The sequence below is a fragment of the Rhinolophus sinicus genome, chromosome 17 (assembly GCF_057876585.1).
Source record: "Rhinolophus sinicus isolate RSI-liver-muscle chromosome 17, RSI-T2T, whole genome shotgun sequence".
Classification (NCBI taxonomy): Eukaryota; Metazoa; Chordata; class Mammalia; order Chiroptera; family Rhinolophidae; genus Rhinolophus; species Rhinolophus sinicus.
Window position 1 is genome coordinate 70,993,176 of NC_142517.1, and position 16,090 is coordinate 71,009,265.

The window sequence follows — 16,090 nt, forward strand, 5'->3', positions numbered from 1 at the left end:
CCATTGCGCTAGGGAAGTGGGCACTAAAGCACTAGAAACAAAGTAGGTGCATTTGAAGTGGTGCATTAAAAGCCAAATTGAATGCAGCCAGAGATTTGAGTGCTAGTGGGTCTGGCTAGTTCAGGAGTTATCTAGGAAGAGCATCAGAGTTTCAGACAGAAGCCCTATAGGAAAGGGAACTGAGTCCACAAAACACCAATGTTCTGTCCTCTATGATTTCAAGGCCAAATTCTTTGAAAGTTTTGTGTAAACGTCACATTCCTTGAAAAATGAAGACACAAAGAGGGGAGCATCCCTGGAGGAGCTTTGGGCAGACAACTTTACATCAGACTCAGGGGAAGAAAAATGCATTTTAAAATTTATCGAGTAACCTGATGCAATGACACATCAATAACAAGTGCCTGTGGCCACATTTTTAAATGATGGCTTAGAATTCATCCCCACTGCCCTCCACCCTCCCTTTCAAAATAAATGGCAAATAAGGTTGAATGAGAAATGTCATCTATGCTTTTCCCATTCTTCTTCCACCCAATTCAGAAATGAAAATTATGTTGATGCTTTATTTTGGTCATCTTTTGTTAGACTCCTAACTGCAATCCATCATGTGCTCTAAAAATATTAGCCATTCCTTTGACCTAGTAAAAGACAGTGAGTTTCAAATTGACTCGCTGACGGCCTAAGTGATAGACTATGGTAGTTTGCAGCTATTTTAGGTAAAGCCTGTTCTTGACATAACTCTGATGGATGGTGGTAAAGCACACAATGGACAAGAGGAAAAGAAGGCAATGAGAAAAAGTAATCATGATGTTTTCCCCACCTTCCTCTCTCATCTACCGCTCCACAACAGAACGGTACATCAGAGAGACCTTCACTAAGAAATGTATAATTGTTCCTTTATTTAGCACAGCTCAAGGCTGTAACTGACTGTATCATCAGGGACTCTGCAGGAAAACTTGTTGAAATAGTCATTGAAAGTAAAGGACAGAGAATAGAAAAAACAAAACTTCTCCAGAATGACGGCATTTCCTGCAAATGCCATCCCTTCATCCCTTCATCCCTCATCTATCCTTCATTTATTTCATCTCATCTTCAGCTTTGTTTAAATAGAGTAAGAAGGTATTAATTTAGATTTGGGGCATAAATGTCTCCTTAGCAAAAAATAAAAAATTAAAGATTTAGCTGCATAATTTTTCACAATATATTTTTCTATTTATTTATCCAAACATTAAGAATTTATGGGGTTCCTATATACTAAGGATTATTAAATGCTGGAGAGAAAAAAAAATGAGTTAGAAAGGATTCTTCCCCTCAAGAAACTCATGGTTTTATTTTTCTGTATTGAAATCATAGCCTGGGTGTAGATAGAGAAGTCTAAACAGAATATATGGTCCTTAACAGGACGCTTAAAGTAAAACCAAAGTAAGTTGGGACGAATAGGAGGAACACAGGGAGAGAACTATCAGCTAATTCTTAGTTTTCTATTATAGCTCACTTACTTATCGTTATACCATGTCTTCTAACTGGCTATTATTTATATATCTGAAGGCTATTTGTATGTATTAATTTTCTGTCTTCCTACATTGTTATTTTATTATTTGTGTTAGTTTTATCATTGATTCCTTTGAATTTTATATGTATTTTATCATAGTCTCTCAAAAAACACGTAGTTTTGTTTCTTCTTTTCCAATTTTCGTGTCTCAAATAATTGTCTCTTGTCTAATTTTACCAGTTAATACCTATAATATGGTTTTAAACAACAGAAGAGATGGTGGGCGTCTTTAACCTTTTCCAGATCCTAGTGGAACTACTTCTAGTTTCCCTATTAAGTAAAAATATGGTTTTTAGAAGTGAGTTACACATAATTTGTGTTAAAAAAGAATCTATTTTTATTTTATTGAGTATACATTTTTAAAATCAGTAATGGGTGTTGAATTTTGTCAAAAGCCTTTTTAGTATCTACAGAAATAATAGTTTATTATTTCTCCTTAGTTATTAATGGTAGTGAACTATATTAATAGGTTTCCTAATATTAAAACATCTTGGAATAAATCACTTAATCATGGTATATTTTATTAACATACCATTGTAATCTGTTTGCTGGTGCCTTATCTAGAATTTTGGCATCAATATTCAAAAATGGAACTAGTTTTTAAATTTTCTTTTTGTGTTTTCTGTGACTTAGGCATCAATGTTATACTTGCTTCATTAAAGAAATTTGAACGTTCCCCTTGTTTTTCTATGCTCAGAAGCAAGGACGTTAGAATACCCTTAAGAAAATGTCTGGATCTGGTACTTCTTGTAGAGGATTCTATCATAGCTCATTGATTTTTCCTGTGAAAAAATTTCTGCTTAAGCCTTTATCTCAGCTGAAGTCAATTTTGGTATATTGTATTTTCATAGGAAGCTGTCCATTTCATTTAATTTTTCAAATATATTTGCATAGAGATGCACAGATCAGTCTCTCATAACTTTTAAAATTTGCTGTTTCAAAACTTATTTTGCCTACATCATTTCTTATTTTGTGTATCTGTGTTGTCTCTTTTTTTCTGTGTTAGATTAGCTAGCGGCATGTCTATTTTGTTAATTTTCCCCAAGAATCAGCATTTGATTTACTTATTATTTTTACCATTTTTCTGCTTCCTATTTAGTTGATTTCCAGTTCACCTGAGTTGGAAACTCAATTCATTTATTTTCAGCTTAAATTTTTTATTTATGTATTATAAGTGTGTAGAACTATGCATTTTCTTCTGATCATTGCTTTAATTGTATATCAACTTTTTTTTAAGGAAAAGTTTATAAATAGATTATTTACTGAGTTTTTCTCTGTATCAAACTATTTTTATACAGGTTTAATACTTAATAGGCAGGTTTCCTATATATAAACTCTTCGCTCACATTTTCTTTTCTTGAGTTTCTTAAAATTGTTCTCCCAGTGTTTTCTTGCTTTGTGATTTTATTTCCATTGTAAGTGACTTGGGACTTTTTGTGTGGATGCCCAGATTACTTCCATGTAGTTAATATGTTTATTAGACTAGTCTTAATAGTTGACCATTGTGGATCATTTTCCCCATGTACACAATGAGTCCTTACAATCAGAGATCCAAATTATTATTTACAAAAATTTTCTTGAATTACAGATTAAATGTGAATTCTCTCATAAATTTTTATGTTTCTGTTTTTCAGAAGTTGAATTACTCGTCATATACATATGTCTAATCTTCTTGCATAGTTTCCATATTACTTTCTCTATGTTATTTTTCATCCTGTTCTTTAAATTTTCTATTTTCTTAATTCTCCTTATATTTTCAGGGAAATCCATTTTTTTTTCTTGATGGCTTTGACATTATTCTTCCTATGTAAGATGATTTTGCCCTTTTCTTCAATTTTTCTCCTAGGTTTTAGTTATTCTTCATTATATCTTACTTTATTTAATTCTGCTTTTCTGATTTAATTTTTTTTTCTTTCTGTAAAATACTTAAAGATATTTAATTCAGGGTGGGGGAAATGTTTTACATAGCTTTTGGGGGAGAATTTTCACCAGGAGAAATGTTTTTCTTCTTATTATTTTTCCTTGTAGCAGTTTTGTGTGGATACTGTTAGACGTTTTTATTCATTGTGAAATGTTTTTCATTTCTTTTCTTACCAGTCATAAAGTGAGGGACTGAAGTGTTTGGAGTTTTCCTAGTTTTCTGGCTCCAAGACGGCTTTCTTCTGTTGGTACAGTGATGAAAAACTTTTTTTGAATTAATGGCATAGTTTGGAGGTCGACGATAGGCTGATGTGTTTTCTAATTTGGGGATTCTCTTATTTCTATGTGAGTCTTAATCTCTATTGCTTGCTTCCTTTTTACCTTATATCTCCAAGCTTCCAAGGAATGTCTCTCCTGTCCACAATGCCTCTGATCCCCTAGAAATTACATCTTATTAAGATTGCCAAAATTTATCCTTTACCCTTTAAGCCATTTCCTTTTGATTCCTCAGTAGCTGTGCTCTGCTCCACTTGGACTCAGCCCTCTTCTAAGTATTTCCACATTCAGATGGGGTCTCTCTTTTATAGAGGTGATTTCATCTGTGTTCTGCCATTCTAGTTTCTCATTTATATTGTTTTTCCCATACATCTCCATTATGGCATAACTAGAGCTGGCTTTGGAGTATTTTGGAATATTTATTCCCCATTTACACATATAATTTGATGCATTGCACTCTATCTCCTAGTTATGATGTAAGAATTAGCAGTGGGGGGATTTATTTCCTCTCCATGTGGATCTGTATGTTTTTTGACAATGTATGGAGATATTTGGATGAGGAAACTACAACTGACCTACAGGAACCCAAAAGTATGTAATTGTATCTTTGATTTCCTCTTTGATCCAGTGGTTTTAAAGATTGTTTTTTTTCATTTCCAGTTCATAGAAAGTGTTTCTTCATTTAAAATTTTATTTATTGCCATAAGATAGTTTTAAATAAATTCACAGATGGATATTTGACATCAAACTTAAATTCTATCTATCTATCTATCTATCTATCTATCTATCTATCTATCTATGTATGTTTCAGTGTTAATGATAATCTTCTTATACCGTGATTTTCCTCATTCTTTAATTCTTTATTTCATTTACCTCAGTTATTTAAAATATATTTAAATAGATTTCTCAGGCACAATAGATAATGGTATATTTTATGAGCAACTGCATACCTAAAAGTTTGTTTTTTTTTCTGTTGCCTTCACACATAATGACCACATTTTCTGACTCAAGTTGTTCGGTCACAACATTTTCCATTGTTTTGTGGTTGTCTGGTGTTCAGTGTCAAAGTAGTTTAAGGTGTGTCTGGTACTTTTCCTTTGTAACTAACTTGTCTTTTGTTTTCATTTTGTTGCCTTGAGTTTAACTACCAATGTTATACTCACTTGTTAAAAGAATTTAGATTTCCTTTTTATTCTATCTTAGTAAACATTTTAAGCGTTATTGAAGTTATCCTTTCATTAGAGTTTTAATAGAATTCCCTTGTGATACCATCAGGGACCAGAGCATTTTTAAAAGATTAGCTGTTTGATATCTTTCTCTATTTCCTCTATGGTAATTGATCTGTTCAGATTTTCTCTTTTTTAGGTCAATGTTGGGTATTTATGACTGCCAGGAAAATCACCCATTTCATCAAGTTCGTAAAACATAGTCTGATAAAATAATTCTTATAATTATTACAATTATTTTGTAAATTTGTGCTATCAACATTTTACTCAATTTAGTTTTCTATCAGTCTATCTATTATTTTAGTTTTTGTTATCAAAGAATTAGACTTTAGGTTTATTAGTTCTACCAATCTCTGATTTCTAGATCATTAATTCCTACTCATTTACTTAGGGTAGTTTTTTTTTTATTATTTGCAATTCTTTTTTCTGATTTATTAATTAGACTCTTAATTTCTACATTGTCTGGGCTTACAAGTCCCACTCAGTCACGCATCACTAAATGATAAGGATATGTTCTGAGAAATGCATCATTTGGTGATTTTGTCATTGTGCTAATATTATAGAGTGTGCTTATACAAACCTAGATGGTATAGCCTACTAAACACCTAGGCTAGCTGCTCCACTGCTACAAATCTGTACAGCATGTGACAGTACTGAATACTGTAGGCAACTGTAAAACAATGGTGTTTGTGTATTTAAACATATTAAACATAGAAAAGGTACAGTAAAAACATGGTATAAAAGATAAAAGTGGTACACCTGTATAGGGCACTTGTCATGAATGAGCTTGCAGGACTGGAAGTTGCTCTGGGTGAGTCAGTGAGTGAATGGAGAGTGAATGTGCAGGCCCGGGACATGACTGTACACTGCTGTAGGCTTTATAAAAACTGTAAACTTAGGCCACACTAAATTAAAAAAAATATATTTTTCTTCAATAGTAAATTAACCTTAGCTTACAGTAACTTTTTACTTAATAAACTTTTTATTTTTTACTTTATGACTCTGTAATAACATTTAGTTTAAAACATTTACAGCTGTACAAAAATATTATCTTTCAGTATTTCTTTATTTTATGAGTTTTTTTCTATTTTCAAAATTTTTAACATTTTTAGTTTTACTTTTTAAACATTTTTGTAAAAACTAAGAGACAAGCACACACATTAGCCTAGGCCTAGACACGAGGTCAGGAGCATCAGCATCACTGCCTCCACCTTCTCATCTTGTCCCTCTGGAAGGTCTTCAGGGGCAATGACACGCAAAGAGCTGTCAGCTCCTGTGATCACAGGGCCTTCTTCTGGAAGACCTCCTCAGGACCTGCCTGAGGCTCTTTATGAGAAGGTGTCACTCTTTTCAGAAATATGTCCATGGTGGTTTGCTTTGTTTCTTTTTTCTTTTTCTTTTTTTTTTCCAAGCATAGATTTTATTGTAAGCAGATAATACACCCTGACATTCCTCTCCATAAATGAAAACCTTTTGGTGTTGCAGTCCATGTTTTCAGACTATTTAAGTAGCTTGTTGAAGTCTGAAAAAGCTTCTGCTAAACACTTCACTGAGAACTTTTTTGGGGTGGGGTTTATCTTCTTTTCCTTTTCCTGTAGTTCCCTTTTCTCTCGCCTCTTCTTCTGCGATGCATTCCTGTTCCAGTTCCCAACTCCTCATTAGTCAGTTCCTCAGAAACCATCTCTAGGAGATCCTCATGTCGTCCTCATCCACACCCAGGTTAAAGCTGTTTGCCATGGCAACCTCAGCCTGACTGAGTTTTGCAACCTCTTCATCCTTGGCAAATCCCTTGAAGTCATGGAAGAAACTCTTAAGTGTCTTCTTCTTGATATCATTTATACACTCTTTGGTGACATCACCCTAGGCCCAAGCAAGTTATTGATTTTGTAATCCTTTCAGAATTTCATCAGTGTCTCCTCAGTGATTTCCTCACTTGCAGCAATAGCCAGGGCGATGGTCTTCCTCAGGTAGTAAACTTTAAACTTGCTCTAACTCCTTGAGTCATTGGTTGGATCAAAGAGGTGGTGTTTAGAGGGGAAATACCGTGTTGATATTGGGAACAGGACCACCAATAAAAGGAGGATGTCTGGGAGCATTATTAAAAATAAGCAAAGTCTTGAAAGGTATGCTATTCTCCAAACAGTATTGCTCCATTTCACTGGCTCAGCAATTCAGGAAGGCATTTTGGAAGAGGAGCTGAGTCATCCATGCCTTCTTATTGCTCCTGTAGTACCCGGGCATTGTATGCTTACTGATATGCTTGAAGGCCCTAGAGTTCTCACTGTGCCAGATGACAAATGGTTTCAATGTGTAGCCTGCAACAGTGCCCCAAGCAAGATTGTTATCCTATCCTTAAAAGCTTTGAAACCTGGCGTTGATTTAGCCTCCTTATGGATGACAGTCCTTCCAGGCATCTGTTTCCAGAATAGGGAGGTTTCATCCATATTGAATATTTGCTCTTGAAAGTAATTTTCCTCTATCATCAGTTTACCTAGAGTTCCTAAAAATTCTTCAGAGTGATGTCATAGGAATGGTGGCTGCGGGACGTACTTTTTGAGTTCTCCTCTAGATCTTATCACAAACGGGACATCTACAACCCATCAAAGGACTCTCTGCTCATCACACAGAACAGCTAAGAGACTCCTGCAAGCATTACTTGAAGGTGGGCAAATTGGGTGAACAGAGGAAGAGGGAAGGGAGCAGAATGGAGACACAGCCACATCCGCGGCTGTGGAGACGTGGCTGGCATCTGCGGCTGCAGAGACACAGGGGATCCCAGGACAGAACAGAGAACACAACAGCCAGAAGGTGGGCTCTTTCCCTGCGTCCCACAGCTGATCTCTCCCACCAAGGGGGCAGCATAGCCAGCATTTGAGTAACCTCAGCTGAGACCTCCAGCTGGGCCCTAGACTGGACAAAGGACACAAACTCCATACCTTGGCCCCTCCCCCCACTCTCCAAACCCTACCCCCCCCCCCTTCCAGAGACTTAAACTGGCCTCTGAACTGAGGAGTAGTGTCAGATTACAGAAGAGTTGTAGTGCTCAGGCTCTGGGAAGACCGGGATGCAGCTCTGACCCAGGGAAGAGGCTGGCAAGAGTGTGATTTTTGCTTGGATAGGAGAGAAGACACTCTTCCTCTCCCAGTCCCCACCTTTTCTGGCCTGTGGAAAGAGTGTGACACGGCTGGGCTGGGAGAGAGAAGACCCCTCCATTCCCAATACCCTGCTACTAGGGCAGGGCAATTACAACTGCAGAGGCACTCCCAGGGATCAGCAGTAAGGGGCAGACACAGCTCTGGGCCTTCAGCAGCTCAGAAATCTCCCGCTCGCCACAAACACACACACACACACACACACACACACACACACACACACACAGACACGGAAGAAGTGCCCTAAGACTCAGGAGAACTGGGCACAGGGCTCGTGGTGCTACTCTCAGTGTGCATATGTGCAGGCAAGAGCAGAAACTGCACTGACTTTGTAGAAACTACCATCCAGACCCCTCAGCCCCACTATCTAAATCTGTAGTCCCAAGGTCACTGTGGGCACCAGATGACCGTCTCTGCCTGCACAATACACAGAGGACTCTTTGGTACAGCAGAGGACAACCTGGAGATTACTTGGTGGGCTTAAGCCAAGACTGCCACTGCTTTTTTTGTTTTGTTTTGTTTTTATGTCTTTGAAATCTTGGGCTGTGTTGAATGTGGGTTATCGGTTGTTTTTACATGTGAAGTATTTGATTTTTTCTTTGTTGTTGTTGCTGTTGTGCTTGGTGATTTGCTTTGTTCTGAAATTGCCTACACCAGGGCCCAGCTTAAGAGACACAAGATTCAACACACCGAGAGGCCAACTCCAGACCAAACCAGAGTACTACCGGGTTTGATCTACAAGTGACACACCCAGAGGGAATTCCTACAGGCACAAGAGCCCATAGAGGCCAAACCTCATTTAAGTGGTCAACTCTCACACAGCAGAACACCCTGTGGTGGGCAGAGCCAAGTCTCACAACTAGTCAGCCTAGGAGTTAACCCTACCTACTCACAAGCGAAAAGCAATTAAAGATCAACGGGACAATATACACAACATAAGAGTCACCTTTGGAGCACACGCAGAGGAGAAGAAGGAAGTGGTGCAAGTCAAATACAAAGGACACATACTACATAAGATAACACAGCAAGAACTAAGAATCCTAGGGGATTTACCTAATACATTGAAGCAAACTCAGACAGTCAGCCAGAATGGGGAAACAAAGGAACAAGTCCCAAATAAAGGAACAGAAGAAACCTCCAGAATTGGAAGCAAATGAAATAGAGGTAACCAACCTATCAGAGACAGAGTTCAGAACATTGATGATAAGAATGTTTAAGGAGCTTAGTGACGACATAAAGAAGGACAGAGAAATCATAATGAACGACCAGTTAGAAATAAAGAACACAATTACTGAAATAAAGAACTCACTTGAAGGAATTAACAGCAGTTTAGATGAAGCAGAGGATCGAATCAGAGACTTAGAAAACAAGTTAGCAGAGATCACCCAAACAGAACAACAGAAAGAAAAAAGAATAAAAAACAATGAAGATGGTTTAAGAGACTTCTGGGATAGCATCAAGCGCAACAACATGTGCATCATAGGAATACCAGAAGGTGAAGAGAGGAAGCAAGGGATTGAGAACATATTTGAAGTAATAATGTCTGAAAACTTCCCTAACCTGGTGAAGGCTACGGACATCAAGCCCAGGAAGTGCAGAGAGTTCCAACCAGGATAAACCCAAACAGGCCCACACCAAGACACATTATAGTTAAAATGGCAAAGGTTAAATAAAGACAAAGAGAGAATCCTAAAAGCAGCAAGAGAAAGACAGAGGGTTACATACAAGGGAACTCCCATAAGACTATCAAATGACTTTGCTACAGAAACATTGAAGGCCAGGAGGGAGTGGCAGGAGATACTCAAAATGATGGAAAACAAAGGCCTACAGCCTAGATTGCTTTATCCAGCAAGGCTATCATTTAAAATTGAAGGAGAGATAAAGAGCTTCACAGCAAAGAATAAGCTAAAGGAATTTACTACCACCAAGCCAGCATTGCAAGAAATATTAAAAGGACTTCTGTAACAGAAGAAAGATGAAAACAATCTTACTATAAATTTAAAAAATGGCAATAACTACGTACCTATCAATAATCACTTTAAATGTAAACAAATTAAATGCTCCAATCAAGAGACAGTGTGGACGAGTGGATAAGAAAGCAAGACCCTTGTATATGCTGTATACAAGAGACTCACCTCAGATCAAAAGAAACACACAGGCTGAAAGTGAAGGGTTGGAGTAAAATATTTCATGCAAATGGAAATGAGAAAAAAGCTGGAGTTGCAATACTTATTTCTGACAAAATAGACTTTAAAATGAAGAACACATTAAAAGACAAAGATGGGCACTATATAATAATAAAGGGATCGAACCGACAAGAGGACATAACCCTAGTAAATATCTATGCACCCAACATAGGAGCACCTAATACATAAAACAGGTATTGACTGACATAAAGACAGAGATCAACAGTAACACTATCAAAATAGGGGGCTTCAACACACCTCTGACAATAAGGGACAGGTCTTCCAGACAGAAAATCAATATGGAAACAACGGCCTTAAATGACACATCGGACCACTTGGATTTAATCGATATTTTCAGAGCATTTCACCCCAAAGCTGTTCTTCTCAAGCGCACATGGAATACTTTCCAACATAGACCACATGTTAGGCCACAAAACAAGTCTTGATAAATTTAAGAAAATTGAAATCATACCATTGTCTTCTCTGACCACAGTGCTATGAAATAAGAAATAATTCATGGAGGCTGAATAACATGTTACTAAATAATGAATGAGTCAACCAGGAGATCAAGGAAGAAATCAAAAGATATCTCGAGACAAACAAAAATGAGGACACGAGGACTCAAAATTTATGGGATACCACAAAAGCAGTCCTAAGAGGGAAATTCATAGCATTGCAGACCTACATAAAGAAACAAGAAAAATCACTAATCAACAGTTTATCTTCACACTTAAGGGATCTGGAAAGAGAACAGCAAAATAAGCCCAAAGGGAGTACAAGGAGGGAGATAATAAAGATCAGAGCGGAAATAAATGAAACAGAAATCAGAAAAACAATACAAAAAATCAATGAATCCAAGAGATAGTTTTTAGAGAAGATAAACAAAATTGACACACCTTTAGCCAGACTCATTAAAAAAAAGAGAGAGAGGACCCAAATCAATAAAATCAGAAATGAAAGAGAAGTGACAACAGATACCACAGAAATACAAAAAAATTTTAAGAAATTACTATGAGCAACTATATGCCAACAAATTTGACAATCTGGAAGACATGGACAATTTTCTAGAAGCGTACAACCTTCCAAGGCTAACTCAAGAAGAAACAGAAAACCTGAATAGACTGATTACCACCAGGGAAATTGAATCAGTAATCAACAATCTCCCAACAAACAAAAGCCCTGGACCAGATGGCTTTACAAGTGAATTTTACAAAATATTAAAAAAAGAATTATCACCTATTCTCCTCAAGCTGTTCCAAAAAACCCAGAAGGAGGGAAGGCTCCCAAACACTTTTTACGAGGCCACTATCACCCTGATCCCAAAATCGGATAAAGACACCACAAAAAAAGAAAACTACAGGCCGATATTGCTAATGAACATAGATGCAAAAATCCTCAACAAAATATTAGCGAATAGAATTCAGCAATACATTAAAAAGATCATACACCATGATCAAGTGGGATTCATCCATGGTATGCAAGGGTGTTCAACATTCGCAAATCAATTAATGTGATACATCACATTAACAAAATGAAAAATAAAAATCACACGGTTATATCAATAGATGCAGAAAAAGCATTTGACAAAATCCAGCAGCCATTTATGATAAAAACCCTTAAGAAAGTGGGAATACAGGGATCATATCTCAACATAATAAAGGCCATATATGATAAAGCCATAGCTAACATCATAGTCAATGGGGAAAAGATAAAACCATTCCCCTTAAGATCAGGAACAAGGCAAGGTTGCCCACTTTCTCCACCTATATTCAACATAGTGCTGGAAGTTCTAGCCACAGCAATCAGACAAGAAAAAGAAATAAAAGGCATCCAAATCGGTACAGAGGAAGTAAAATTGTCATTATATGCAGATGATATGATACTATATATAGAGAACCCTAAAGTTTCCACCAAGAAACAATTAGAGCTGAAAGATGAATTTAGTAAAGTAGCAGGATACAAAATTAATATTAAAAAAAAATCCCATTTACAATTGCTTCAAAGACTATAAAATACTTGGGAATAAATTTAACCAAAGAATTAAAAGATCTGTACTCAGAAAATTATAAGACACTGAAGAAAGAAATGAAAGAAGATACAAATAGATGGAAACACATCCCATGTTCATGGATAGGAAGAATTAATATAGTTAAAATGTCCATACTGCCTAAGGCAATATACATATTCAACACAATTCCTATCAAACTACCAATGACGGTTTTCACAGAAATAGAACATATAATCCTAAAATTTACATGGAACCATAAAAGACCCCGGATAGCCTCAGCAATCTTGAGAAATAAAAACAAAGTGGGAGGTATAACGATACCTGATATCAAAATATATTACAAGGCTACAGTAATCAAAACAGCATGGTACTGGCATAAAAACAGACACATAGATCAATGGAACAGAATAGAGAGCCCAGAAATAAATCTATGCCTATATGGCCATTTAATCTACGACAATGGAAGCAAGAATTTACGGTGGGGTAAAGATAGTCTATTCAATAAATGGTACTCGGAAACCTGGACAGACACACGGAAAAAAATGAAGCTGGACCACCTCCTTACACCATATACAAAAATAAATTCAAAATGGCTTAAAGACTTAAGTGTAAGATCTGAAACCATAAAATTCCTAGAAGAAAATATAGGAAGAAACTTCACAGACATTACCTGGAGTAAGATTTTTACTGATATATCCCCTCACGTAAGGGAAGTAAGAGAAAAAATAAACATTTGGGATTACATCAAACTAAAAAGTTTTTTCACAGCGAAGGAAATCATCAATAAAACAAAAAGGGATCCTACTGAATGGGAAAAGATATTTGCCAATGACATATCCGATAAGGGGTTAATATCACAAATTTATAAAAAACTCACTCAATTCAACTCCAAAAAAAACAAACAACCCAATTAACAAATGGGCAGAGGACATGAAGAGACATTTTTCTAAAAAGGACATATAAATTGCAATCAGACATATGCAAAAAAGCTCAACCTCACCATCAGAGAAATGCAAATAAAAACCACAATGTGATACTACCTCACCCCAGTCAAAATGGCTATCATCAATAAATCAACAAACAACAAGTGCTGGCGCGGATGTGGAGAAAAGGGAACGCTTGTGCACTGTTGGTGGGAATGCAGATTGGTGCAGCCACTCTGGAAAACAGTATGGAGGTATCTCAAAAATCTGAAAATGGAACTACCTTATGATCCAGCAATTCCACTCCTAGGTATCTATCTGGAGAAATCTAAAACTCTAATTCAAAAACCTTTATGCACTCCTATGTTTATTGCAGCACCATACACAATAGCCAAGACATGGAAACAACCGAAATGCCCATTGGTAGACGACTGGATTAAGAAACTGTGCTACATTTATACAATGGAGTATTACGCAGCTATAAAGAAGAACGAAATTTTAACCATTTGCAACAACGTGGATGGACCTAGAGAACATTATGTTAAGTGAAATAAGTCAGACAGAGAAAGACAAATACCATATGATCTCACTTATATGTGGAATCTAAAGAAGAGAATAAGTGAATAAACTAATCTAAAACAGTTTTGGAGACATAGAGGAAAAACTGAGGGTTGCTAGATGGGGGGCGGGGTGGGGATAAAGGAGGAGGTGAGAGGATTAGAAAGCAGTCAGTAACCACAAGATGGCCATGGGGTTACGAAAGTTAATTTGGGGAATGTAATCAATAGCGTTGTATCCGATGGACACTTTTCTCATTAGGGAGATCACCTCAGGGATGATGTCGATGACTGATCACTGCACTGTACACCTGAAGCTGAAGCTGAACAATAATGAATGTCAACTACAAGTTTATATATGTGTGTGTGTGTGTGTGTGTGTGTGTGTGTGTGTGTATGTATGTATGTACTTACAAGAAGCGGAGTACAGCATTAGGAACAGAGACAGTGGAAATGTAATGGCTGTGTGCGATGTCAGAGGGATAGTGGATGGGGGAGGGGGGTTGACACAGTGTGAGGGATATAAATGATAAACGTCTAAGTATTACTGTGTTTTGTGCACCTGAAACTAATAAAAAAAATTCTTCAGATCCTTTCACATCAGCCCTCACAGACTCACCACTCTCTTTTACATTATGTAATGAATAATGATTCTTGAATCATTAAAGCCACCTAGGGCTAGCAGTCAATTCAACATCATAGGCAGGTCCAGCCTTTTCTTTCAACATTGCAAACAAACTTTTCGCTTTGGCTGTGATTCTTATGGTGCTAAGAGGGATATGCTTCTCTGTCTGGTCTTCCATCCAGTTCATTAGAAGTTTCTCCATGTCTGACATAGGCCCTTCTTGAATTTTCATTAGTTTTGTTGTCTTCAATGAATCAGATCCTTTAATAGCTTCCATCACTTTGTTCTTGTTTTTCAAGATCATAGCTATGGTGGGATGAACATACCTGACTTGTGAGCAATAACCATCAATGGTTTTCCACTTTTACAGTCCTTTGTTACTTTTAATTTTGTTTCCAGGTTGATTACTCAATGTGACCTCTAACTGGCAACATTAGCAGTGGATTTTGTATGCTTAGGGCCCATAATGAACAAAACAACATGAGGGTAAATCAAGCACAAAATAAAGTGATGCAGTCATGAGACAGATGTCTGAGGCTGTTGCTGGCATAACATGGAATACTGTTTCATGGCAATTTCTTTCTTTTTATTTTTTACTATGTAGAAAGAATACACTGTAAAATAACAATAAAAAGTATAGTATACTAAATACATAAACCAATAACATAGTCATTTATTATCAAGTATTATGTGCTGTACATACCATGTTTCCCCCAAAATGAGACCTAACCGGAAAATAAGCCCTAGCATGATTATTCAGGATGCTTGTAATATAAGCCCTACACCAAAAATAAGCCCCAGTTAATATTGTCAGAGAGATGGATGCATTTAGTACGTCCGTTGCAACACATGATAGACATATTGAATTATAAAATAATATTAATATATAATTAAATATAAATAATATTATTGACATTAATACTTAAAATAAATGATAATGTAAATAATAATTAAGTATTTATAAATACCCAAGCAGGTGACTTTGGACGAGGCACCTGTAAACAGATGAACTCCAGATTTATTTCTGAATGACCAATCGGAGTACAGAAATGCATGAATAATGTGCACACTTGATAATGAATGGACTTGGTTGTGTCTAATATGAATCTTCATAATTCAATACATCGTGTGTTGTAACAGACATACTTAATGCACTTGTGTGAAATAAAAAAATGTTTTCTGAATTTTGGTGCCTGCAATTTTTTGTCAGTTTTGTGTGGACCATCACTCTTAACTGTCATCATTTTTGTTGCCACTCCTCTCTCGTAAGTCTTCAATTAACACTTGATTTAATGGTAGATTTAAAGGGAATAATATTTTGATCCCCAGATGAGTGCAAAAAGAAAGAGCTATTTCATCGAGTACAAGAAAGGAATCATGGAGGACTCCTGGGGGAAGAATCTTACTTTCTTCAAAGAGAAGAAGTTGGAACTCCGAATGGTCTGAAAATGGTGAGCAGAGTACAATAACCTCAGTCAGTAGGTGGACGATGGAAATGCTAAGAAGCACAAGTATGGATCAGGTCAGCAACCATTATTTCATGATCTCAAAGACATCATCTGTGAATGGATTGCTGACAGGAGAGCAAAGGCTTTGGTTGTGCGCAGGGCTGATATTCAAGCATTTGCCCTTGCAATGGCACCACAGTTAGAAATACCCTAGAAGAAA